Here is a 24987-nt window from a genome sequence, read left to right on the forward strand (position 1 = left end):
CTTGTTTTGCCTAGCAAGAACAATATTCAAGGGACTATTAAACCTATAAATGCCTTATATTAGAAGGTAAAGACAGGTGGTGCCAAGATGGCCGAATAGGAACAGCTCCAGCCTACAGCTCCCAGCATGAGTGACACAGAAGATGGGTGATTTCTGCATTTCCAACTGAGGTACCGGGTTCATCTCACTGGGGCGTGTCAGACAATGGGTGCAGGACAGTGGGTGCAGCCCAACAAGTGAGAGCAGAAGCAGGGTGAAGCATCGCCTCACCCAGGAAGCGCAAGGGGGAAGGGAATTCCCTTTCCTAGCCAAGGGAAACCGTGACACACAACACCTGGAAAATCAGGTCACTCCCACCCTAATACTGCGCTTTACCAAGGGTCTTAGCAAACAGCACACCAGGAGGTTATATCCGGTGCCTGTCTCAGAGGGTCCCCACGCCCATGGAACCTCCCTCATTGCTAGCACAGCTGGCTGAGATCTAACTGCAAGGCAGCAGTGAGGCTAGGGGAGGGGCGCTCGCCATTGCTGAGGCTTGAGTAGGTAAACAAAGCAGCTGGGAAGCTCGAACTGGGTGGAGCCCACCACAGCTCAAGGAGGCCTGCCTGACTTTGTAGACTCCACCTCTGGGGACAGGGCATAGCCAAACAAAAGGCAGCAGAAACCTCTGCAGATGTAAATATCCCTGTCTGACAGCTTTGAAGAGAGTAGTGGTTCTCCCAGCATGGAGTTTCAGATCTGAGAACAGACAGACTGCCTGCTTAAGTGGGTCCCTGACTCCAGAGTAGCCTAACTGGGAAACATCCCCCACTAGGGGCAGACTGACACCTCACACCTCACACGGACGGGTACACCTCTGAGAGGAAGCTTCCAGAGGAACAATCAGACAGCATCATTTGCTGTTCAGCAATATTCATTCTTCTGCAGGCTCTGCTGCTGATACCCAGGCAAAAAGGGTCTGGAGTGGACCTCGAGCAAACTCCAACAGACCTGCAGCTAGGAGTCCTGACTGTTAGAAGGAAAACTAACAAACAGAAAGGACATCCACACCAAAATCCCATCTGTTCGTCACCATCATCAAAGACCAAAGGTAGATAAAACCACAAAGATGGGGAAAAAGTAGTGCGTAAAAGCTGAAAATTCTAAAAATCAGAGCACCTCTACCCCTCCAAAGGAATGCAGCTCCTCGCCAGCAACAGAACAAAACTGGATGGAGAATGACTTTGACGAGCTGAGAGAAGAAGGCTTCAGACAATCAAACTTCTCCAAGTTAAAGGAGGAAGCCAGCACAAAGAAACTAAAAACCTTGAAAAAAGATTTGATGAATGGCTAACTAGAATAACCAATGTAATGAAGTCCTTAAACGACCTGATAGAGATGAAAACCATGACACGAGAACTACATAACAAATGCACAAGCTTCAGTAACCAACTCGATCGACTGGAAGAAAGGGTATCAGTGACTAAAGATCAAACGAATGAAATGAAACAAGAAGGGAAGTTTATAGAAAAAAGAGTACAAAGAAATGAACAAAGCCTCCAAGAAATATGGGACCATGTGAAAAGACCAAATCTACATCTTATTGGTGTACCTGAAAGGGACGAGGAGAATGGAACCAAGTTGGAAAACACTCTGCAGGATATTATCCAGGAGAACTTCCCCAACCTAGCAAGGCAGGCCAACATTCAAATTCAGGAAATACAGAGAATACCACAAAGATATTCCTCAAGAAGAGCAACTCCAAGACACATAATTGCCAGATTCACCAAAGTTGAAATGAAGGAAAAAATGTTAAGGGCTGCCAGAGAGAAAGGTTGGGTTACACACAAAGGGAAGCCCATCAGTCTACCATGGGATCTCTTAGCAGAAACTCTACAAGCCAGAAGAGAGTGGGGGACGATATTCAACATTCTTAAAGAAAAGAATTTCAACCCAGAATTTCATATCCAGTCAAACTATGTTTCATAAGTGAAGGAGAAATAAAATCCTCTACAGACAAGCAAATGCTGAGAGATTTTTGTCACCACCAGGTCTGTCCTACAAGAGCTCCCGAAGGAAGCACTAAACACGGAAAGAACAACCGGTACCAGCCACTGCAAAAGCATGTCAAAATGTAAAGACCATCGATGCTAGGAAGAAACCGCATCAACTAACCAGCAAAATACCCAACTAACATCATAATGACAGGATCAAGTTCACACATAACAATATTAACCTTAAATGTAAATGAGCTAAATGCTCCAATTAAAAGACACAGACTGGAGAATTGGATAGAGTCAAGACCCATCAGTTTGCTGTATTCAGGAGACATATCTCATGTGCAGAGACACACATAGGCTCAAAATAAAGGGATGGAGGAAGATCTGCCAAGCAAATGGAAAACAAAAAAAGTCAGGGGTTACAATCCTAGTCTCTGATAAAACAGACTTTAAACAACAAAGATCAAAAGAGACAAAGAAGGCCATTACATAATGGTAAAGGGATCAATTCAACAAGAAGAACTAACTATCCTAAGTATATATGCACCCAATACAGGAGCACCCAGATTCATAAAGCAAGTCCTTAGAGACTTACAAAGAGACTTAGACTCCCACAGAATAATAATGGGAGACTTTAACACCCCACTGTCAACACTAGACAGATCAACGAGACAGAAAGTTAACAAGGATATGCAGGAATTGAACTCAGCTCTACACCAAGCGGACCTAATAGACATCTACAGAACTCTCCACCCCAAATCAACAGAATATACATTCTTCTCAGCACCACATCACACTTATTCCAAAACTGACCACAAGTTGGAAGTAAAGCACTCCTCAGCAAATGTACAAGAACAGAAATTATAACAAACTGTCTCTCAGACCACAGTGCAATCAAACTGGAACCCAGGATTAAGAAACTCAATCAAAACCGCTCAACTACATGGAAACTGAACAACCTGCTCCTGAATGACTACTGGGTACATAACGAAATGAAGGCAGAAATAAAGATGTTCTTTGAAACCAATAAGAACAAAGATACAACATACCAGAATCTCTGGGACACATTTAAAGCAATGTGTAGAGGGAAATTTATAGCACTAAATGCCCACAAGAGAAAGCAGGAAAGATTTAAAATTGACACCCTAACATGACAATTAAAAGAACTAGAGAAGCAAGAGCAAACACATTCAAAAGCTAGCAGAAGGCAAGAAATAAGTAAGATCAGAGCAGAACTGAAGGAGATAGAGACACAAAGAACCCTTCAAAAAATCAATGAATCCAGGAGTTGGTTTTTTGAAAAGATCAACAAAATTGATAATCACTAGTGAGACTAATAAAGAAGAAAAGAAAGAATCAAACAGATGCAACAAAAAATGATAAAGGGGATATCACCACCGACCCCACAGAAATACAAACTACCATCAGAGAATACTATAAACACCTCATGCAAATAAACTACAAAATCTAGAAGAAATGGATAAATTCCTGGACACATACAAGCTCCCAAGACTAAACCAGGAAGAAGTTGAATCCTTGAATAGAGCAATAACAGGATCTGAAATTGAGGCAATAATTAGCAGCCTAACAACCAAAAAAGTCCAGGACCAGATGGATTCACAGCCAAATTCTACCAGAGGTACAAGGAGGAGCTGGTACCATTCCTTCTGAAATTATTCCAATCAATAGAAAAAGAGGGAATCCTCCCTAACTCATTTTATGACACCAACATCATCCTGATACGAAAGCCTGTCAGAGACACAACAAAAAAAGAGAATTTTAGACCAATATCCCTGATGAACATTGATGCAAAAATCCTCAATAAAATACTGGCAAACTGAATCCAGCAGTACATCAAAAAGTATATCCACCATGATCAAGTGGGCTTCATCCCTGGGATGCATGGCTGGTACAACATTTGCAAATCAATAAATGTAATCCAGCATATAAACAGAACCAAAGACAAAAACCACATGATTATCTCAATAGATGCAGAAAAGGCCTTTGACAAAATGCAACAGCCTTTCATGCTAAAAACTGTCAATAAATTCGGTATTGATGGAATGTATCTCAAAATAATAACGGCTATTTATGACGAACCCACAGCCAATATCATAATGAATGGGCAAAAACTGGAAGCATTCCCCTTGAAAACTGGCACAAGTCAGGGATGCCCTCTCTCAACACTCCTATTCAACATAGTGTTGGAAGTTCTGGCCAGGGTAATCAGGCAAGAGAAAGAAATAAAGGGTATTCAATTAGGAAAAGAGGAAGTCAAATTGTCCCTGTTTGCAGATGACATGATTGTATATTTAGAAAACTCCATCGTCTCAACCCCAAATCTCTTTAAGCTAATAAGCAACTTCAGCAAAGTGTCAGGATACAAAATCAATGTGCAAAAATCACAAGCATTCTTATACACCAATAACAGACAGAGAGCCAAATCATGAGTAAACTCACATTCAAAATTGCTTCAAAGAGAATAAAATACCTAGGAATCCAACTTAAATGGATGAGAAGGACCTCTTCAAGGAGAACTACAAACCACTGCTTAACGAAATAAAAGAGGACACAAACAAATGGAAGAACACTCCATGCTCATGGATAGGAAGAATCAATATCGTGAAAATGGCCATACTTCTCAAGGTAATTTATAGATTCAATGCCATCCCCATCAAGCTACCGATGACTTTCCTCACAGAAATGGAAAAAACTGCTTTAAAGTTCATTATGAAACCAAAAAAGAGCCCACCTTGCCAAGACAATCCAAAGCCAAAAGAATGAAGCTGGAGGCATCATGCTACCTGACTTCAAACTATACTACAAGGCTACAGTAACCAAAACAGCATGCTACTGGTACCAAAACAGAGATATAGATCAATGGAACACAACAGAGCCCTCAGAAATAATACCACACATTTACAACCATCTGATCTTTGACAAACCTGACAAAAACAAGAAATGGGGAAAGGATTCCCTATTTAATAAATGGTGCTGGGAAAACTGGCTAGCCATAAGTAGAAAGCTGAAACTGGATCCCTTCCTTACACCTTATACAAAAATTAATTCAAGATGGATTAGAGACTTAAATGTTGGACCTAAAACCATAAAAACCCTAGAAGAAAACCTAGGTAATACCATTCAGGACATAGGCATGGGCAAGGACTTCATGACTAAAACACCAAAAGCAATGGCAACAAAAGCCAAAATTGACAAATGGGATCTAATTAAACTAAAGAGTTGGCCGGGCGCGGTGGCTCAAGCCTGTAATCCCAGCACTTTGGGAGGCCGAGGCGGGTGGATCACAAGGTCAGGAGATCGAGACTATCCTGGCTAACATGGTGAAACCCCGTCTCTACTAAAAATACAAAAAACTAGCCGGGCGCGGTAGCGGGTGCCTGTAGTCCCAGCTACTTGGGAGGCTGAGGCGGGAGAATGGCGTGAACCCGGGGGGCGGAGCTTGCAGTGAGCCGAGATCGCGCCACTGCACTCCAGCCTGGGAGACACAGTGAGACTCCGTCTCACTGTACGAAGATCGGAAAAAACTAAAGAGCTTCTGCACAGAAAAAGAAACTACTATCAGAGTGAACAGGCAACTTACAAAATGGGAGACAACGTTTCAATATACTCATCTGACAAAGGGCTAATATCCAGAACCTACAAAGAACTCAAACAAATTTATAAGAAAAAAGCAAACAACCCCATCAAAAAGTGGGCAAAGTATATGAACAGACACTTCTCAAAAGAAGACATTTATGCAGCCAACAGACACATGAAAAAATGCTCATCATCACTAGCCATGAGAGAAATGCAAATCAAAACCACAATGAGATACCATCTCACACCAGTTAGAATGGTAATCATTAAAAAGTCAGGAAACAACAGGTGCTGGAGAGGATGTGGAGAAATAGGAACACTTTTACACTGTTGGTGGGACTGTAAACTAGTTCAACCACTGTGGAAGACAGTGTGGCAATTCCTCAAGGATATAGAACTAGAAATACCATTTGACCCAGCCATCCCATTACTGGGTATATACACAAAAGTTTATAAATCATGCTGCTATAAAGACACATGCACACGTATGTTTACTGCGGCACTATTCACCATAGCAAACACTTGGAACCAACCCAAATGTCCGTCAATGACCGACTGGATTAAAAAAATGTGGCATATATACACAATGGAATACTATGCAGCCATCAAAAAGGATGAGTTCATGTCCTTTGTAGGGACATGGATGCAGCTGGAAACCATCATTCTCAGCAAACTATCACAAGAACAGAAAACCAAACACTGCATGTTCTCACTCATAGGTGGGAATTGAACAACAAGAAAACTTGGACACAGGCAGGGGAACATCACACACCAGGGCCTGTTGTGGGGTTGGGGGTGGGGGGGATGAGGCATAGCATTAGAAGATATACCTAATGTAAATGATGAGTTAATGGGTGCAGTACACCAACATGGCACATGTATACATATGTAACAAACCCACACGTTGTGCACATGTACCCTAGAACACAAAGTATAATAATAATAAAAAAAGAAGGTAAAAAGGGCTCGAACTTCCAATCTGAAAAATCTTAGAAAAAAATTCTCAGAATAAAACAAAGTAAATTAGTGGGGATGAATTACTAGTAAAAAATATTAAAAAGAAATTATAACACCAAAGAAAGTTCAACAATGGTGAATATTTGTCTATATATGCTAATAAAATAGATAATCCTCTGGTAATATTAACCAAGAAAATAAGAAATGTGTTCATAGATAACATTAGAAATAATAATACTACAGTTGTTGGAATTTATGCCAATGAACAAATTTATAACACTAAATTTTAAATTTTAAATGCAATTTAAATTATTAAATTTAAATTAAAGGATATTTGCGGATATATTCCTCAAATATCCTTACCAAAATTAACTGAATATTAATTATAAATTGTGAATTATTCTATAGATGGTAAATAAACAGAAACAATAATTCAGTGCCAACCCCACTGTAAAAACGCACTAAAAAGTAGGCTCTGGTACAATCATTTTCAATGGAATTTTACCAAATATTTAATGTTTAAATAATTTGTGTTATATAGTACTTCTATAGAAAATAAAAAGAGTGATTAATCCCCTAGTCATTAGCTGTGTTAGGCTTAAAAATAAAAATTGATACACGTTTCTTAAGAAAGCCAAACTGTAGGCCAATCTCAGCCAATTATACATTTATTATGATTTTTATATCTATTACAAAACAATTTGAAAATATATTTAGAAAAACATTAAGGAAATGTTTAGCAACAGCTAAAAAATGATGAGATGACGGACTTACTAGACAAAATTATAAATAAGCTATTATAAAAAACCTAGTACAAATATGTCCAAAGAACTAAAGAGAACTTAAATATGGCTGACTAGATATAGCCAGGAGGAACATCCCCTACTGAAAAATAGGGACATCAGGAAGACTGGCATATCTTCAGAGAGAAGGCACTGAGAGTGGAAACAGGGAAGATGCAGACACTGGACTAAACAAGGAGGAAGCTGGGAACCTTGCACAGGGCAGCAAAACACTGGGACCTGCTCCTGATTCCCAGTGACTCCCAAGAAAGAGGTAAGTTGAGTATGTGAGGAGTGGCCAACACACACCACAGACCTCTGGAATCCTAGTGCAGAACCCATGATCCCACGGACACTTAAGCTGGCAGGGAGAGTTGGTTGGGAAGGTGGCAGGGGAAGGATGCCAGACTGTATGGAGCCCAAAGCATTTGGTGCATGAAGGGTTGCAGTGGAGCATGGCCAGGGATGCTCATCCTCCAAGGTTTGCCAACCTCCTCTAGCTGGCTTTAGCTTTTGGGTACTGTTAGACCTGGACAGAGCATGGCAGTCTTGCCCAGAGGATAGGGCCTGTCCTATCTGAGTGCCCCTCTGTCTGCTGGCCTTTCCTGGGTCCCCAACCTGCCTACACATGATTGCAGTGCATCTTTGGATGCCCTACTAGGGTGCTTCCTGGGGACTCTCATCATAGCTCCTTTCCTGGCAGACCACATCTGACCACCAGAGAGCTCCAGCAGACTGACCTTTGTTGACTCAACTAGCTTACTTGCAGCATCGCCCCACAGTAGCCTTCCTCTGCTGCCTTGCTGGCACACACTTGCCCACTTCCTTGAACCACCACTTTGTCACTGTGCACACATTTAGAACTTGCCTCCCCTCCCCCAGTGGCATGTGTGCGCCCTGCTGCCCCATTGTTGCTAGGAGTGTCAGTGCACAACACCATCCAGATGTCACCACCACCAGCATACTACCCCCACGGAGGCACAGGTAGCCAGCCATGGTGCTCCTGCCACTACTACCAGTACAAGTGCATGCATAGATGCTGGCACCCTGCCCACACTAACGTGTGGGCACTCTGCCTCACCATTGTTGCAGGCATGAGCATGTGCATGAATGCTTCTGCCCCATTCCTGCCAGTGCCCTACCCCAGATGATAGAGTACACCCTGCTGCATCACTGCAGCTTCTGACACATGCGGGCAAGCACAGATTCCACTGTCACCACCCCTACAGAGCACTTTGGCCAGCACACCTCACCGGAATGTTGGGGCTAGTGGACTGGGATCACCTCAACCTCTTAAATGCAGCAGGTTCATAACCTTGAGGGGTTAGGGAACAAAGCCAGGGCTTGGTACCAGACCCCAGTGATGGAGCACATAGCCCAAGAGTGCATAACTGAGCCTTAGTCCCCTGAAATCTTCCAGAATCAAAGCTAGTTGACTGAACATTCCTTATATCAGAATCAAAGCCACAAGGGAATCAAAGAAGATACCAGCAAAAAACTCAATAAAAAGGACAGAAATATCAAAGAGTAAAGGAATAACAGTCTATACAGATAATAAAGAACCAGCACAAGAACTCTGGCAACTCAAAAAGCCAGAGTGTCTTTTTACCTCTGAATGACCACACTAGCTCCCCCAGGAATGGTTCTTACACAGGCTGAAATGGCTAAAATGACAGACATAGAATTCAGAATATGGATAGGAATGAAGATCATTGAGATTCAGGAGAAAGTTGAAACCCAATTTAAAGAATCTGAGGAATATGATAAAATGATACAGGAATGAAAAGACAAAATAACCATTTTTAAGAAAGAACCAAACTGATGTGATAGAGTTAAAAAAAAAACCATAAGAATTTCATAATACAATTGCAAGTATTAACAGCAGAATAGACCATGTGGAGGAAAGAATCTTGGAGCTTAGATACTAGTTGTCCAAATTAACTCAGTGAAACAAAAATGAACAAGAAAAACAAAACCTGAGAAACGTGGGATTATGTAAAGAGACCATATCTATGACTCACTGATATCCCTGAAAGAGAGGGGGATGAAGCAAACAATGTGGAAAACATGTTTGAGGATGTTACCCAAAAATATTTCCCAAACTTCACTAGAGAGGCCAATATGCAAATCAAGGAAATCCAGAGAACCTCTGTAAAATACTATACAAGATGATTATCCCCAAGACATGTAGTCATCAGATTCTCCAAGGCTGACATAAAAGAAAAATATATTAAAAACAGTTAGAGCAAAGGGCAATGCTACCTACAAAACGAATCCCATCAAGTTAACAGCAGATGTTTCAGCAGAAATCCTACAATCCAGGAGGGATTGTGTGCCTATATTCACTATTATAGGAAAAAACAAAACAAAACAAAACAAAACTCTGGGATCAAGAATTTTACATCCAGCCAAACTAAGTTTTATAAATGAAGTAGAAATAAGATCCTTTGCAGACAAGCAAATGTTAGGAGAATTCCTTGCCACTTTACAAGGGGTCCTTAAGGGTGTACAGAACAGGAAAATGAAAGATCATTACCAACTACCACAAAAACACACTTAAGTACATATACCATTGACACAATAAAGCAACTACACAATTAAGTATGCATAATAATCAGGTAACTACTTACTGACTGGTCCCATTCTGCACATATCAATATTAACCTTAAATGTGAATGGGCTAAATGTCCCAATTAAAAGACACAGAGGGGCAAGTTGGATAAAGAAGCAAGACCCAACTGTATGCTGTCTTCAAGACACCCATCTCACATGCAATCAATACACGTAGGCTAAAAGTAAAAGGATGGAGAAAAATATTCCAAGAAAATGGAAAACAGAAAAAAAAGCAGGGGTGAATAATCTAATTTCAGACATAACAGACTTTAAGCCAACAAAGATTACATTAAAATTAAAAACACAAAGAAGGCTATTACATAATGGTAAACAGCTCAACTCAACAAGAAGACTTAATTATCCTAAATATATATATGAGCACCCAACAAAGGAGCACCTAGATTCATAAAAGCAAGTTCTTAGAGACCTATGAAGAAACTTAGATGACAATACAATAAAAATGAGAGACTTCAACACTGCAGTGACATTATTAGATCAATCATCATGGCAGAAATCTAGATATTCAGGACTCAAACTTGACACTTGACCATATAGACCTAACAGACATCTAAAGAACTCTCCATCTGAAACAACAGAATATACATTCTTCTTGTCTGCACATGACCTATACTATAAAACTGACTACACAATCAGCCACAAAACAATTCTCAGCAAATTCAAAAAAAAAAAAAATCATACCTACCACACTTTTGGATCACATGCATTAAAAATAGACATCAATACTAAAGAGATTGCTCAAAATCGTACAATTATATGGAAATTAAACAACTTGCTCTTGAATGACTTTTGGGTAAACCACGAAATTAAGCCAGTAATGAATAAGTTCTTTGAAACTAATGACAACAAAGACACAACATACCAGGATCTCTGGGACACAGCCAAGGCAATGTTAACAGGGAAGTTTATAGTGCTAAACACCAGCATCATAAAGTTAGAAAGATCTCAAATTAACAATATAACATTACACTTAGAGAAACTAGAGAAATAAGAATAAACCAATATCAAAGCTAGCAGAGGACAAGAAATATCCGAAATCAAGTCTGAATTGAAGGAAATTGAGATGCAAAAAATTTACAAAAGATCAATGAATCCAGAAGTTGATTTTTTGAAAGAATAAATAAGATTGATAGACTGCTAGCTAGATTAACAAATAAAAAAGACAGAATATCCAAATGAATACAATCAGAAATGACAATGGGGACATTGCCACTGTGTTGCGGGAAGTCAGGGACCCCGAACAGAGGGACCGGCTAAAGCCACAGCAGAAGAACATAAATTGTGAAGATTTCATGGACATTTATCAGTTCCCCAAATTAATACTTTTATAATTTCTAATGCCTGCATTTACTGCAATCCCTGAACATAAGTTGTGAAGATTTCATGGACACTTATCACTTCCCCTATCAATACCCTTGTGATTTCCTATGGCTCTCTTTACTTTAATCTCTTAATCCTGTCTTCTTCTTCATAAGCTGAGGATGATGAATGTCGCCTCTGGACCCTATGATGATTGTGTCCACTGCACAAATTGTTTGTAGAGCATGTGTGTTTGAACAATATGAAATCTGGGCATCTTGAAAAAAGAACAGGATAACAGTGATGTTCAGGGAACACCAGAGATAACACTTCTGGCTGCTGGTGAGCCAGATGGAACAGAGCCATATTTCTCCTCTTTCAAAAGCAAATAGGAGAAATATTGCTGAATTCTGTTTCTCAGCAAGGAACATCCCTGAGAAAGAGAATGCGCCCTGAGGGTAGGCCTATGAACAGCCCCCTCAAAGCGTGCCATCTTTTATGGTCAAAGCCGAAGGGATGAAATAAGCCCCGATCTCCTGTAGTGCTCCCAGGCTTATTAGGATGAGGAAATTCCCGCCTAATAAATTTTGGTCAGACAGGTTGTCTGCTCTCAAACCCTGTTTCCTGATAAGATGTTATCAACGACAATGCGTGCCTGAAACTTCATTAGCAATTTTAATTTCGCCTCATCTGGTGGTCCTGTGATCTCACCCTGCCTCCATTTGCCTTGTGGTATTTTATTACCTTGTGAAGTATGTGATCTCTGTGACCCACACCCTATTCGTGCACTCCCTCCCCTTTTGAAAATCGCTAATAAAAACTTGCTGGTTTTACGGCTCAGGGAACATCACGGATCCTGCTGACATGTAATGTCTGCCCCGGACACCCAGCTTTAAATTTCTCTCTCTTGTACTCTTTCCCTTTATTTCTCAAACCAGCCGAGACACCTAGGAAATAGAAAAGAACTCACATAACCATCGGGAGTGGGTGCTACCGATACCACTGACTCTTCAGAAATACAAAAACTCTCGGACACTATTACGAACAACTCTATGCATATAAACTAGAAAACCTACAAGAAATGGAAAAAAAAAAATTCTGGAAACATAAACTCCCAAGATGGAACCTGGAATAAATTTAAATATTGAACAGAAAATGAGTTACAAAAGTGAATTAGTAATAAAAAAGCCTGCCAACCAGGAAAAGTCCAGGATTAGATGGATGCACAGCCAGGTTATTCCAGACACATTAAAAAAAAAACCTGGTATCATTCCTACTAAAACTATTTCAAAAGATGGAATCAAAGGGACTCCTCCCCTAACTCATTCTCTGAAGTCACCATCTTTCTGATGCCAAAACCTGACAGAGACACACATGCACAAACACACAAACACACACAAAAACTTCAGGCCAATATCCTTGATGAACATAGATGCAAAAATTCTCAACAAAATACTAGCAAACTGAATCCAGCAGAATATCAAAATCTAATCCACCTAGATTAAGTAGGCTTCATTCTGGAATGCAAGATTTGTTGAACATATTCAAATCTATAAATCTGATTTATTACATAAACAGAACTAAAAACAAAACCACATCAATTCGATACAGAAAACGCTTTTGATAAAACTGAACATACCTTCATTTTAACAACCTTCAACCAACAGGGCACTGAAGAAACATACTTTACAATAATTAGATTCATCTATGGCAAACCCACAGCCAACATCATACTGAATGAGCAAAAGGTGGAAGCATTACTCTTGAGAATCAGAACAAGACAAGGGTGCCCACCCTCTTTACTATTGTTCACTGTAGTACTGGAAATCCTAGTCAGAGTAATCTGGTAAGAGAAATAAATAAATGGCATCTAAATACGAAGAGAAGTCACACTATCTGTGTCTGCAGACAACATGATATTTTAGCTAGAAAACCCCATAGTCTCTGCCCAAAAGCTCCTAGGTCTGATAAACAACCTCAGCAAAATTTCAGAATACAAAATCAATATACAAAAATCAGTAGGTTTCTATATACCAAAAATGTCCAAGCTGAGTGCCAAATCAAGAACACAATCTTATTTACAATAATCAAAATAAAATAAAATACCTAGGAATACAGTTAAGGAGGAAGGTGAAAGATCTCTACAAAGAGAATTATAACACACTGCTCAAAGAAATCAGAGATAATACAAACAAATGGAAAAACATTCCATGCTCATGGATAGGTAGAAGCAATATAGTTAAAATGGCCATACTGCCCAAAACAATTTACACATTTGTTGATATTCCTATGAAACTACCAACATCATTCATCACAGAATTAGAAAAAAAGAAACTATTCTAAAATGCATATGGAACCAAAAAAGAGCCCAAATAGCCAAAGCAATCCTAAATAAAAGGAACAAAACTGGAGGTATCACATTACCCAACTTCAAACTAGGCTAAAACTATTCTAAATCAAAACAGTATGGTACTGATACAAAAACAGTCACATAGACCAATGGAACTTAATAGAGAACTAATAAATAAAATCTCCACCATAAGCATCTAATCTTCAACAGTCGGCAAAAACAAGCAACGGTGAAAGAACTACCTATTTAGAAAGTGCTACTGGGATAATCGGCTAGCTATATGCAGAAGATTGAAACTGGACCACTTTCTTACGCCATACACAAAAATGAACTCAAGACAGGTTAAAGACTTAAACATAAAATCTGTAACTAACAAAATCCTTGAAGATATTCTAGGAAACACCAATAAAGCACCAATAAAGCATCCAATAAAGGTATAATATCCAGAATCTGTAAGTCACCCAAGGAACCCCCTGATCTCCGGCCTACTCATCCTCACATGACAAAAATTAGCTCCCATCTCAATTATATATCAAATTTATCCATCAACAAACATAAATATCCTTCTCACGCTTTCAAATCTATCCATCATAACAAGCAGCTGAGGAGGCCTCAACCAAACACAACTACGTAAAAACAAATTAGCAAGCAAAAAACAATCCCATGAAATTGTGAGAAAAGTGCATGAATAGACACCTCTGAAAAGATACATGCAGACATTAAGCATATGAAAAAATGCTGAAGATTACCTAATTAGGGAAATGAAAATCAAAACAACAATGAGATACCAGCTCACACCAGTTAGAATGGTTATTATTAAAAAGTCAAAAAATAACATATGCTATCAAGGTTTTAGAGAAAAGGGAATCCTTATACACTGCTGGTGGGAACGTAGATTAGCTTAGCCATTGCAAAAAGAAGTTTGGCAATTCCTCAAAGAACTTAAAACAGAATTACCATTCGACTCAGCAATCCCAACATTGGGTATATACCCAAAGGAAGATAAATACTTCTGTCATAAAGACACATGAACATATATGCTTATTGCAGCACTATTCACAATATTAGAGACATAGAATCAACGTAAATGTTTATCATTGCTAGACTGGATAAAGAAAATGTGGTATATATACACCATAGAATACTTTGCAGCCTTTAAACAAATGAGATTATGTCATTTGCAGCAACGTGGATGGAGCTGGAGGTCATTATCTTAAGTGAACCAATGCAGGGACAGAAACCCAAATACTGCAGGTTCTCACTTGCAAGTGGGACTTAAACATTGAGTATCCATGGACACAAATGTATTAACCCATTCTCACATTGCTATAAGGAACTCCTGAGACTGAGTAATTTATAAAGAAAGAGGTTTAAAAGGCTAATGGTTCTGCAGGCTATATAGGAAGCATGATGCTGGCATCTGCTTCTGGCATTCTGCTTCTTGCCTCAGGAAACTTACAATCCTGGTGGAAGGCAAAGGTAAAGCCAGCACTTTACATGACTGGAGCAGAAGGAAGAGAGGAACCGGGAGGTGCTAAACACATTTAAACAACCAGATCTTGTGAGAACTCTATCACAAGACAGCACCAAGGGGTTGGTGTTAAACTATTTATGAAGGATGCAACCCCATGATCCAATCACCTCCCACCAGACCCTACCTCCAACATTGGGGATTACAATTTGACATGTGATCTGGGTGGAGACTTAGATCCAAATAACATCAACAAAGAAGGGAACAAGGGACATCAGGATGTAGTAGAGGATAGAGGTTTGGATGAGGGTGAGGATCTTAAAACTACCTATTGGGTGTATGCTTATTACCTGGGTAACAAAATAATCTGTACACCAAACCCCCATGACACACAATTTGCCTATATAACAAACCCGCACATATACCTCTGATACTAAAATAGAAGTTAACAAATAAATTAAGTAATGAAAAAAAGAACTGAAAAATTGTTTAAAAATTTAAAAAAATCTTTATAAACAATGTATCACCAAATACAGAGCAACAATAATGAGATATGAATTATTTAAAGAAAAGACGGGTGAAATAAAATTTTGGAATTGAGAAGCACAATAATTACATTAAAATTCACTGAAGATGTTCCAAAGTTATTTGGAGCTAGCAGAAGAAAGAATCCATGAACAGGAAGATAAGATAGTTGAGATAATCCAGAATAATATGCAGAAAGAAAAATAATTGCAAAGGTGAACAGCACCTCAGAGATTTATAGGGCACCATCAACTGTACTAACAAATGTATATTGGGAGTCTCAGCTTGAAAGGAAAGAGAGAAATAAATAATATGTGGATACATAATGACTGAAAACATCCTAAATGTGATGAAAAATATTAATCTCTACCACCAAGACTCGATAAATTCAAAATGGGATAAACTCAAAGAGATCCACCCCAGATATAGACACATCATATTCAAGCTGCTGAAAGTCAAAACTAAAAGAAGAACCTCAAAAGCAGGAAAAAAAAAAAAAAAAAAAGAACAAAAACAAAACAGGATAAACATAAATTCGAAACTGGTCACATACAGGGCATCCTCAATCAAATTAACAGCTGACTTGCCATCAGAAACAAGGGATGCCAGGAGGCAGTCATAATACACACTCAAAGGGAATGGAAAAGACAGTCAACCAAAGATATTATATCCAGTAAAATGAACTTTTCAAAATAAAAAAGAAATTAAGAAATTCTTATATTAAATAAGAGAATTCATTGCTAGTAGAATACCCACAAAAACCATCTAAAGGGAGTCATTCAATTTTAAATTAAAAGTCACGGAATAATAACATGAATAAACACAAGCTAATAAAGAATCAGGTAAAGGCAAAGGTAATAAAGAACTTAGGTAAGGCAACTATAAAAGTTATATAAAAGTGAATATAAAAGTTAGTGCAAAGTATTCTTGTTTATAAGTCTTTTCTTCTCTTATTATTTTAAAATATTATATAATGCAATGGTTATAAACTTATCGGAATAATGTGATGGTTAATTTTATATTTCAACTTTACTGGGTCACAGGATTCTCGGATAGCTGGTTAAACATTATTTCTGAGTGTATCTATGAGGGTGCATCTGGAGGACACTAACATTTGAATTGGTGGACAGAGTAAAGTAGAAGCACCTCTCCAGGGTGGTGGGCCTCATCCCATTTATAGAGGACTCAAATAGAATGAAAAGGTGGAGGAATGTTAAACTAATGGCCAGACTGTTTAAGGTATGACAGTGATCTTCTCCTGTTCTTAGAACTCCTGATTCTCAGGCTTTCAAATCTAGGCTAGAATCTGTATAATCTTCTCTCTGGTTTTCAGGCTTTGAGCCAGCTTTCCTGGATCTCCAGCTCACAGAAGGCAGATTCTGAGACTTCTTACCTTCTACAATTTCATGAGCCAATAGTTTATAAGAAATCTCTTTATATATTCAGTAGAAGATACACATCTCCTATTAATTCTCTTTCTCTACAGAGCTATGACTAATACAGATGGGATTATAATATATTAGCATATAAATGAACAATTATAATGCATAAAAAGAGGAAGGGAAAGGACCATATCACTATAAAGCTTCTGTATAGTATTGAAATTAAGTTTAGAAGATTTGAACAAGATTATTCTAAATTAAGATGGTAGTGATAATCCCTAGGCAAATCACTAAGAAAATTAACTTAAAAACAATAAAACTGAATCAAAATGGTATACTAGAATTTATATATTTAACACAAAAGAAGGCAGTAATGAGAAATATGAAAATAAAAAACACATTAAAATATAGACTATAGACTATAAATAGTAACAAGACAAAACACCAAAAGAGAGTAATAGTGGTTATACTAATAAAGACAAAATATTATTTAAGACAAAAATTGTTACGGAGACAAATATGAACATATTATAATGATAACATTTTCAATGCATCAAGAAAACACAAGTATTATGAATGTATTTGGTGCTACAACACAATTTGTTAATACATGAAGCAAAAATGGGCATAAATTAAAGGAAAAATATACAATTCAAGATCACAGCTGAATACTTTCATATTCCACTTTCAGTGATGGAATCAATGTGCAAAAATCAATTGCATACTAGCAATGAATAATCCAAAAATGTAATTAAGAATATTTAATTTACAGTAAAATTAAGAAAAAATAAATTCCTCGGGAATAAACTTATCAAAAGAAGTGAAATATTCATTCACTGTGAAATTCAAAACATAATTTAATTATATTACACAGGATATAAGTAAATCTAAAGTTGTCTCTACATCATAGATCAGATAATTTGTTATTGTTAAGATGACAATACTCCCCAAATTGAACCACATATTTAACACAATCTCTACCAAAATCACAGCTGGATTTTTTTTTTTTTTGGTTTTTGGCAGAAATTGTTAAGATGATCACATAATGTAAGGAACTTAGAATAGACAAAACCTCTTGAGAAGGAGAAACAAATTTAGAGGATTCACATTCCAATTTCACAATTTACTTCTTAGTGCAGTAATCAAGACGGCATGGTCTAAGCATAAGAATAGACATAGAGAACAAAGGAATAAAATTGAGACTCTAGAAATAAGCCCATACATTTATGTTTACCCAGTTTTGACAAAACTGCTAAGAAAATTCAACGGGGACACAATTTTCTTTTCAACAATGAGTGATGGGACAACCAGATACACACATGCAAAAGAATGAAGTCAGACTTCATTCTCAACCTCCATTCAAGAATTCATACAAAATTTCTCATGGACAAAATAGAAGAGGTAAAACTACAAACTATAAGAGAAAGGTAGGATTAAATCTTTGTGAGCCTGAATTAGGCAATGGTTTCTTAGATAGGACACCAAAACCTAAGAAACGAAAAAAGTTGGTAATTTGGATTTCACCAATGATAAAACCTTTGTGTTTCAAAGGACGTCATGAAGCAAGTGAGAAGTCAATCCACAGAATGGAAGAAAATGTCTTCAAATTATATATCTGAAAAGGAGCTTTTACCTAGAACAAATATGAAAATATTTTCCAGTCTGGGCATGGTGGCTCACACCTGTAATACCAGCACTTTGAGAGGCCAAGGCAGGTGGATCACGAGGTCAGCCTGACCAACATGGTGAAACCTCATCTCTACTGAAAATACAAAAATTAGTCAGGCGTAGTGGCATGCGCCTATAATCCCAACTACTCAGGAGGCTGAGGCAGGAGAATTGCTTGAACCCAGAAGGCTGAGGTTGCAGTCAGATGAGATTGTACCCACTGCTCCAGGCTGGGCCACAGAGCGAGACTCCATCTCAAAAAAATAATAAAATAAAAATAAATAAATAAATAATTCCAACTCAATAATAAAAATAAATATTATAGAGAAATATTATAATTAAGAAAATCATTAAGAAAACTAAGAAAAGGATTACCAAATAAAATTAGTAGACATTTATCCAAAGAAATAAAATTTGTAGACATTTATCCAAAGAAAACATACAAATTATCAATAAGCATATGAAAATGTGCTCAACATCATTAATTAGGTAGCCCCAATGAAAACCAAAATGAGATACCACTGCATTCATTAAGATGGCTGTAATTCAAAAAGAAAAATAATAAAAAGTGGTGATGTTATATATGTCCAGTGGGAATATAAAATAATGTAGTTGTTTTGAAAAAATGGTTTGAAGGTTTCTCAGCTTGTTAAACATAGAGTTACCTACATATAACCAAGTATTTGCACCCCTAAGTGTACATGCAAGAGACATGCAAACATATGTCCAAACAAAAACTTGAAACGAATATTCATATTGGCATTATTTATAATAATTAAAATGTGGAAACTACTCAAATATCTGAAAACTAATGAATGGATAAATGCAATATTGTATATCCAAACAATGGCATATTCTTTAGTAATAAAAATCAAGTATTATTAATATATTCCTTGGTACAGATGCACTATGAAAATGTTATACTAAGTGAAAGAAGCTAGTTATTTAAAAAATGACACGTTGTTAAAATAGACCTATATAAAATGTCTAGAATAGGCAAATCTATAAGAAGATAAATAACTGTGAATGACAATGCATGAGGGAGGATCAACAGGGAGTGATGGCTAATGGTTACTTTGGCGGAGGAAAGGGTGATGAAAATATTTTTAACTTAGTTTTTGCTGATGGTTGTACAACTCTGTATATACTAAAAACCATTACATTTTATACTTTAAATGGTTGAAGCCATTTTATGGCTTGTGAATTATATCTTGGTAAAAATGTTTTTAAAAGTAAATAAATAAATGCAGTGGTACTTTGTGGAACACTGAAGAGGACAAGTTGTATATAGGGGAACAGCTGGATGAACAAGTCAGTAATTTCATGTCGGTTTTATTTAGGATGCTGATATTAGGATGGTAATGGTGATGTTAAGAAAAGACTTAATGTTATCTATAGTACATGATTAGCTATGGGAATGAAGGTCACTAAGGTGGTCACCCCAATAGTCCTGATATTTTTTAATGCTACTCTGACAGGCAGAAATCATATATTCATCAATAAACACATCAGCAAATCCGTTAATGTATTATATTCATACACACAATTTCAGCTTATATACGCAAAATATATTCTTTAGGTTTTCAGCAACATTAAAATCGCACAATGTAAGGCTATAATTATTCCAAAAGAGCCCTTAAAACATTGTTACTAATGGTAAAAAGTCAGCTTTTCTGTAAAGTTGTACTCTATGGAAAACATGTGAAGAAAATTCTTTGTGCTAACCTCATCTCCAGGCAATAATGACTATCCACTTCCCTTTGAGCAGCTACAAGGTAACCCTGAAAAGTCCTTCCTTACACGGGTGATGATCACTTTAAAGAAAGGAGAAAAGGGAAAAGAAACTAAAACATTTTCTCTAACAAGCACCAGATGCTACAAAGTGCTGCATAAGCACAGGACAAAAGTACTCCGTTTCACAGGCAGGGAATAAAATACAGTAAATTGCCCAGTCAGAACAGCAAAATGGCGCAGATTGCGCTTCCTCTCTTAGGATCAGCAGATGACTGGGGAGCATGGTCTCATTAAAGTCTCTTCGAACAAATTGACAAACTGGTGTGTTTTCCTTCATTTGGTGGACATAAAAGTTGTTTATCTTTCTAAATGCAATTGGTTAAAAGTCTCAATCATCAAAGCATATTGAGTGTATCAATGAAAATGTATTCCTCTTTGGTCAGTTACTATGATATTCAGTGAGAAAAAAATAAGAGTTAGCAGTATGTACCCTATAGTAGAGATTCTGTACAGTACAACTTCTTCAGCTTCCAATTGTTACTGTTATTGTTGCTGTTTCTTTTTCCTGACAATTCATCTGACAGGAAATTTTATATTTTAGCCAAGAAGAACCCAAGAAAGAAGCAAAAGATAGGGCTCAGACTAATTCACTCATACAAGCACACACACAATAACAATAATAATAAATCATTTATCATTTCCTATGTGTTAAGACTTACATTAAGTTCTGGATTGAGAATAGCCAATACAACGCTCATCTAGAAACTGAGCGTTTAATGAGGGAACTCATGTATTCGAGTTCTCTAGAGGAACAGGAATATTAGGATAGATGTATATACGAAAGGGAGTTAATTAAGGAGCTTTGACTCAAAAGATCACAAGGTGAAGCCCCACAACAGGCCATCTGCACACTGAGGAGGAAGAAAGCCAGGCAGCACCCCCAAACCTCAAAAGTAGGAAGCTGACAGTGCACCTTCAGTCAGGCCAAAGGCCCAAGAGCCTCTAACAAACCACTGGTGTAGGTCCAAGAGTCCGAAAGCTGAAAAACTTGGGAGTCTGATGTTTGAGGGCGGCAAGCGTCCGGCACCCCGAGAAAGATGGAGGCTGGAAGAGTTAGCCAGTCTAGTCCTTCCATGTTCCCCCGCCTGCTTTCATTCTAGCTGGCTGGCAGCTGATTAGATGGTGCCCACCCAGACTGAGGGTGGGTCTGCCTCTCCCAGTCCACTGACTCAAATGTTTTTGTTTTGTTTTGTTTTGTTTTTGAGGCAGAGTCTCACTCTGTCGCCCAGGCTGGAGTGCAGGGGCTCCATCTCGGCTCACTGCAAGCTCCGCCTCCCGGGTTCCCGCCATTCTCCTGCCTCAGCCTCCCGAGTAGCTGGGACTACAGGCGCCCGCCACCGTGCCTGACTCATCTTCTGTATTTTTTAGTAGAGACGGGGTTTCACCGCGTTAGCCAGGATGGTCTCCATCTCCTGACCTCGTGATCCGCCCGCCTCGGCCTCCCAAAGTGCTGGGATTACAGGCGTGAGCCACCGTGCCCTGCCCACTGACTCAAATGTTAATCTCCTTTGGCAACAGCCTCACAGACACACCCAGGAACAGTACTTCGCATCCTCCAATCCAATCAAGTTGACCGTAAGTATTAAGTTGACACTAAATGTTAACCATCATAGCTCAATACATTAAAAAAAAAAAAAAAAAAAAACACATACCTTGATGGTAGAAGTATGCTCAGGAGTTACACAAGGACAGGCTGTGAGCACTTTCTCTGTCAGGAGGGGTGGTTGTCAGGTAAGAAGGCCTGGAGAAAGTAATCCCAGCACTTTAGGAGGCCAAGGCGGGCGGATCACGAGTTAAGGAGATCGAGACCATCCTGGCTAACAAGGTGAACCCCCCATCTCTATTAAAAATACAAAAAATTAGCCAGGCGTGGTGGCCGGCGTCTGTAGTCCCCGCTACTCCGGAGGCTGAGGCAGGAGAATGGCGGGAACCCGGAAGGCGGAGCTTGCAGTGAGCCGAGATTGCGCCACTGCACTCCAGCCTGCAGAGGGAGAGTCCGTCTCACAAAAAGTAAGTTAAAAAAAAAAAAAAAAAAAAAAAAAAAAAAAAAAAAAAAAAGAATGCCTGGAGAAGGAGAGGTCTTGGCTAAATTGCCAGTGAATTGAATAGTAGTAGTTAGCTTTGAAGAGGATTAGTGGAAAGGATACTTCAGGGACTGAGGATAGCATGAAGCAAATTAGAAGGCTGTGAAGTAGAGTGATGTGTGTGGAGAGGAATTACAAGCAATCCAGAATCATGGCACGGAGCAGAGAGGAGTGCAAGCAGTAAAGGTTAAGCTAATTCAGACTTCCAAGTTATATAGAGCTATATAAGCTGAGTCCTAGTTCCAACATTTTCAATAACCACTAATGTGGCTGGGCAAGTTTTTAAATCTTTCTGGGATGATATTTAAGCTTTTTTCTTTCTTTTTTTTTTTTTTTTTTTTTTTTCAAATTTCCATTAATTGATCTGCAAATCTTTATCTGCAAGTAGCCGTCTTGACACGGACCACAGCCAACATGAGCCAACTGCAGACTGCTCTAAACTGAATTGGAACCAAGAGGGATCCAGACTGTTGGTTGGGCTATCAAGAGTTCTGCATGTGCTAGTTTATGAGACTTGGAAATAACATTTTCACTTGCCAGTTTCCAAAGACTTAAGTCCTTGTAAAGGAGCAAATCATTTTATTTTTACTTGATAAACTCAGTTTGCTGATTCTCTCCCCACTGATTAGTCCCATTCTGCTTAGGTCTCTGGTGCTCAGGATGAGTGCCTCAGAGTAGAACATGAAACATTTTTAATACGATCCACCCCAATACAGTTGAATCAGAAATTCAAGAGGGAGCCCTCAAAACACATACTGTTTCAGACCTCAGTGACTCACAGTCAACCTATTAATCAGGAAGATTTAACTTAGGACTGTCTTTTACTTAATTTCTGCAAATAAAACTTTTTATTTCTCTTTATTCATTCTTTTCAGAAAAAAAAAATAATGAATTTAACAAATACATTGAGTAACGACCATATGCAGGGAAAGGAGCAGAGAGAAAATAAGCAGTAAAGGAAGTGGTAACAAAATAGCCCTAATTTTGATGATCTGCAGCCAACAGTCATACAATAAAACCATATATTCATCTGATTTCTCTGATATGGATCCACTCTATTAAATTTTGCCCTGAAGTTCATTATAGTTTTGCCAGCCTCCATGACAAATTTTCTTTTGCTCACCTTCACCGAGAGAGACAATATTACTTTTTTGCTTCAGCTCACAGTGAGAACCAATGTGATAGTACATACAAAATACCTTTGAAAATAGCAAGTGATTTCAGAAAATCTAACACTTTTTTGTCATGTATTACTTTAATAATTTGAAAACATGTATCTCCTATATTTCTGTTCCTTATAGGATATGTCCAAACTTCTTAGTACAACCCTACTCTGTGTTATCTTGTTTTTCTAATTCTCCTCTACTTCTTTGCTCTAATCACACTGAAGCACCTATAATTATTTGATCATGATATCTACATCATTGGCTCATTCCCATTCATATAATTTAACATCTAATTTTTTACTGCTGTTGAATTTCCATTGGTTTAGTTGTCATGTTCTCTGGGAGCTGTGTTTTTATTTTCTTCATATAGCATTGATTGTCCCTTTCTTATAATGCCACCAACCTGAAAAAAATATATGATTTTTTAAAACTTTTCCTTTACCTTACAAACCTACATCTTCCCAATGAGCACAACGTGCCAAACCCATCAATTTCCAATGTTTATCATTATCCACGCATTGTTATGTCTTGCTTGGAAAATGGAAAAGTTTCCCTGTTTCTTCTCTGGCCACCATTCATATGATCCTCTACCAGCAACCAAAATCATCTTTGGAAAATACAAACCAATCATTTTATTCCCTATTTTAAAGTCTTTTAAGAGCCTCCACTTGAAGTTGTATTAACATTTTCAAGCTTTCTGATGTGTCCTCCGCCAACTTCCCCCACTTTATTTCACCCTCACCTACTGTATTAGTTAGGGTTCTCTAGAGAGATTGACCAATATAATAGATAGACACATACATACATACATAGATGTAGATATATGAGGAGATTTAGGGAAATTGACTCACTTGATTATGGAGGCTGAGAAGTCCTGCAAAAGGCTATCTGCAGACTGAAGCCCCTATGATGCTGCAGGTATGCCTTAGTCCAATTCTGAAGGTCTCAGAACCGGGGAAGCTGATGGTGTGCCTTTCAGTCCAAGACCAAAGTCCTGAGAACCAGAATGGGTTTGAGGGTGTACTAGTGCAAACCCCAAAGTCTTAGAGTTCTGACATCCAAGGACAGGAGAAGAAGATTGTCTCAGTTCCAATAGAGAGAGAGAGGAAATCACATTTTCTCTACCTTTTTTGTTCTATTTGGAGCCCCAGATGGTTTGATGGTACCTGCCCTCATAGAGGGCAGATCTTCCCCACTCAGTCTACTGAATCCCACACCAATCTCCTCCGGAGTCACCCTCACAGACCCACCCAGAGCAGTGCTTTACCAGTTTGCTAGTTTACACCTAAAACTAACCATCAC

General features: G+C 38.3%; 1 protein-coding gene across 1 annotated transcript in view; it reads right to left on the reverse strand.

Moving 5' to 3' along the window:
• CDH12 (cadherin 12) overlaps window positions 1-24987 on the reverse strand; it is a 1145481-nt gene that overhangs the window by 909571 nt on the left and 210923 nt on the right. The window lies entirely within an intron of this gene.

Source organism: Papio anubis, chromosome 5 (genome assembly GCF_008728515.1).
Source record: "Papio anubis isolate 15944 chromosome 5, Panubis1.0, whole genome shotgun sequence".
Classification (NCBI taxonomy): Eukaryota; Metazoa; Chordata; class Mammalia; order Primates; family Cercopithecidae; genus Papio; species Papio anubis.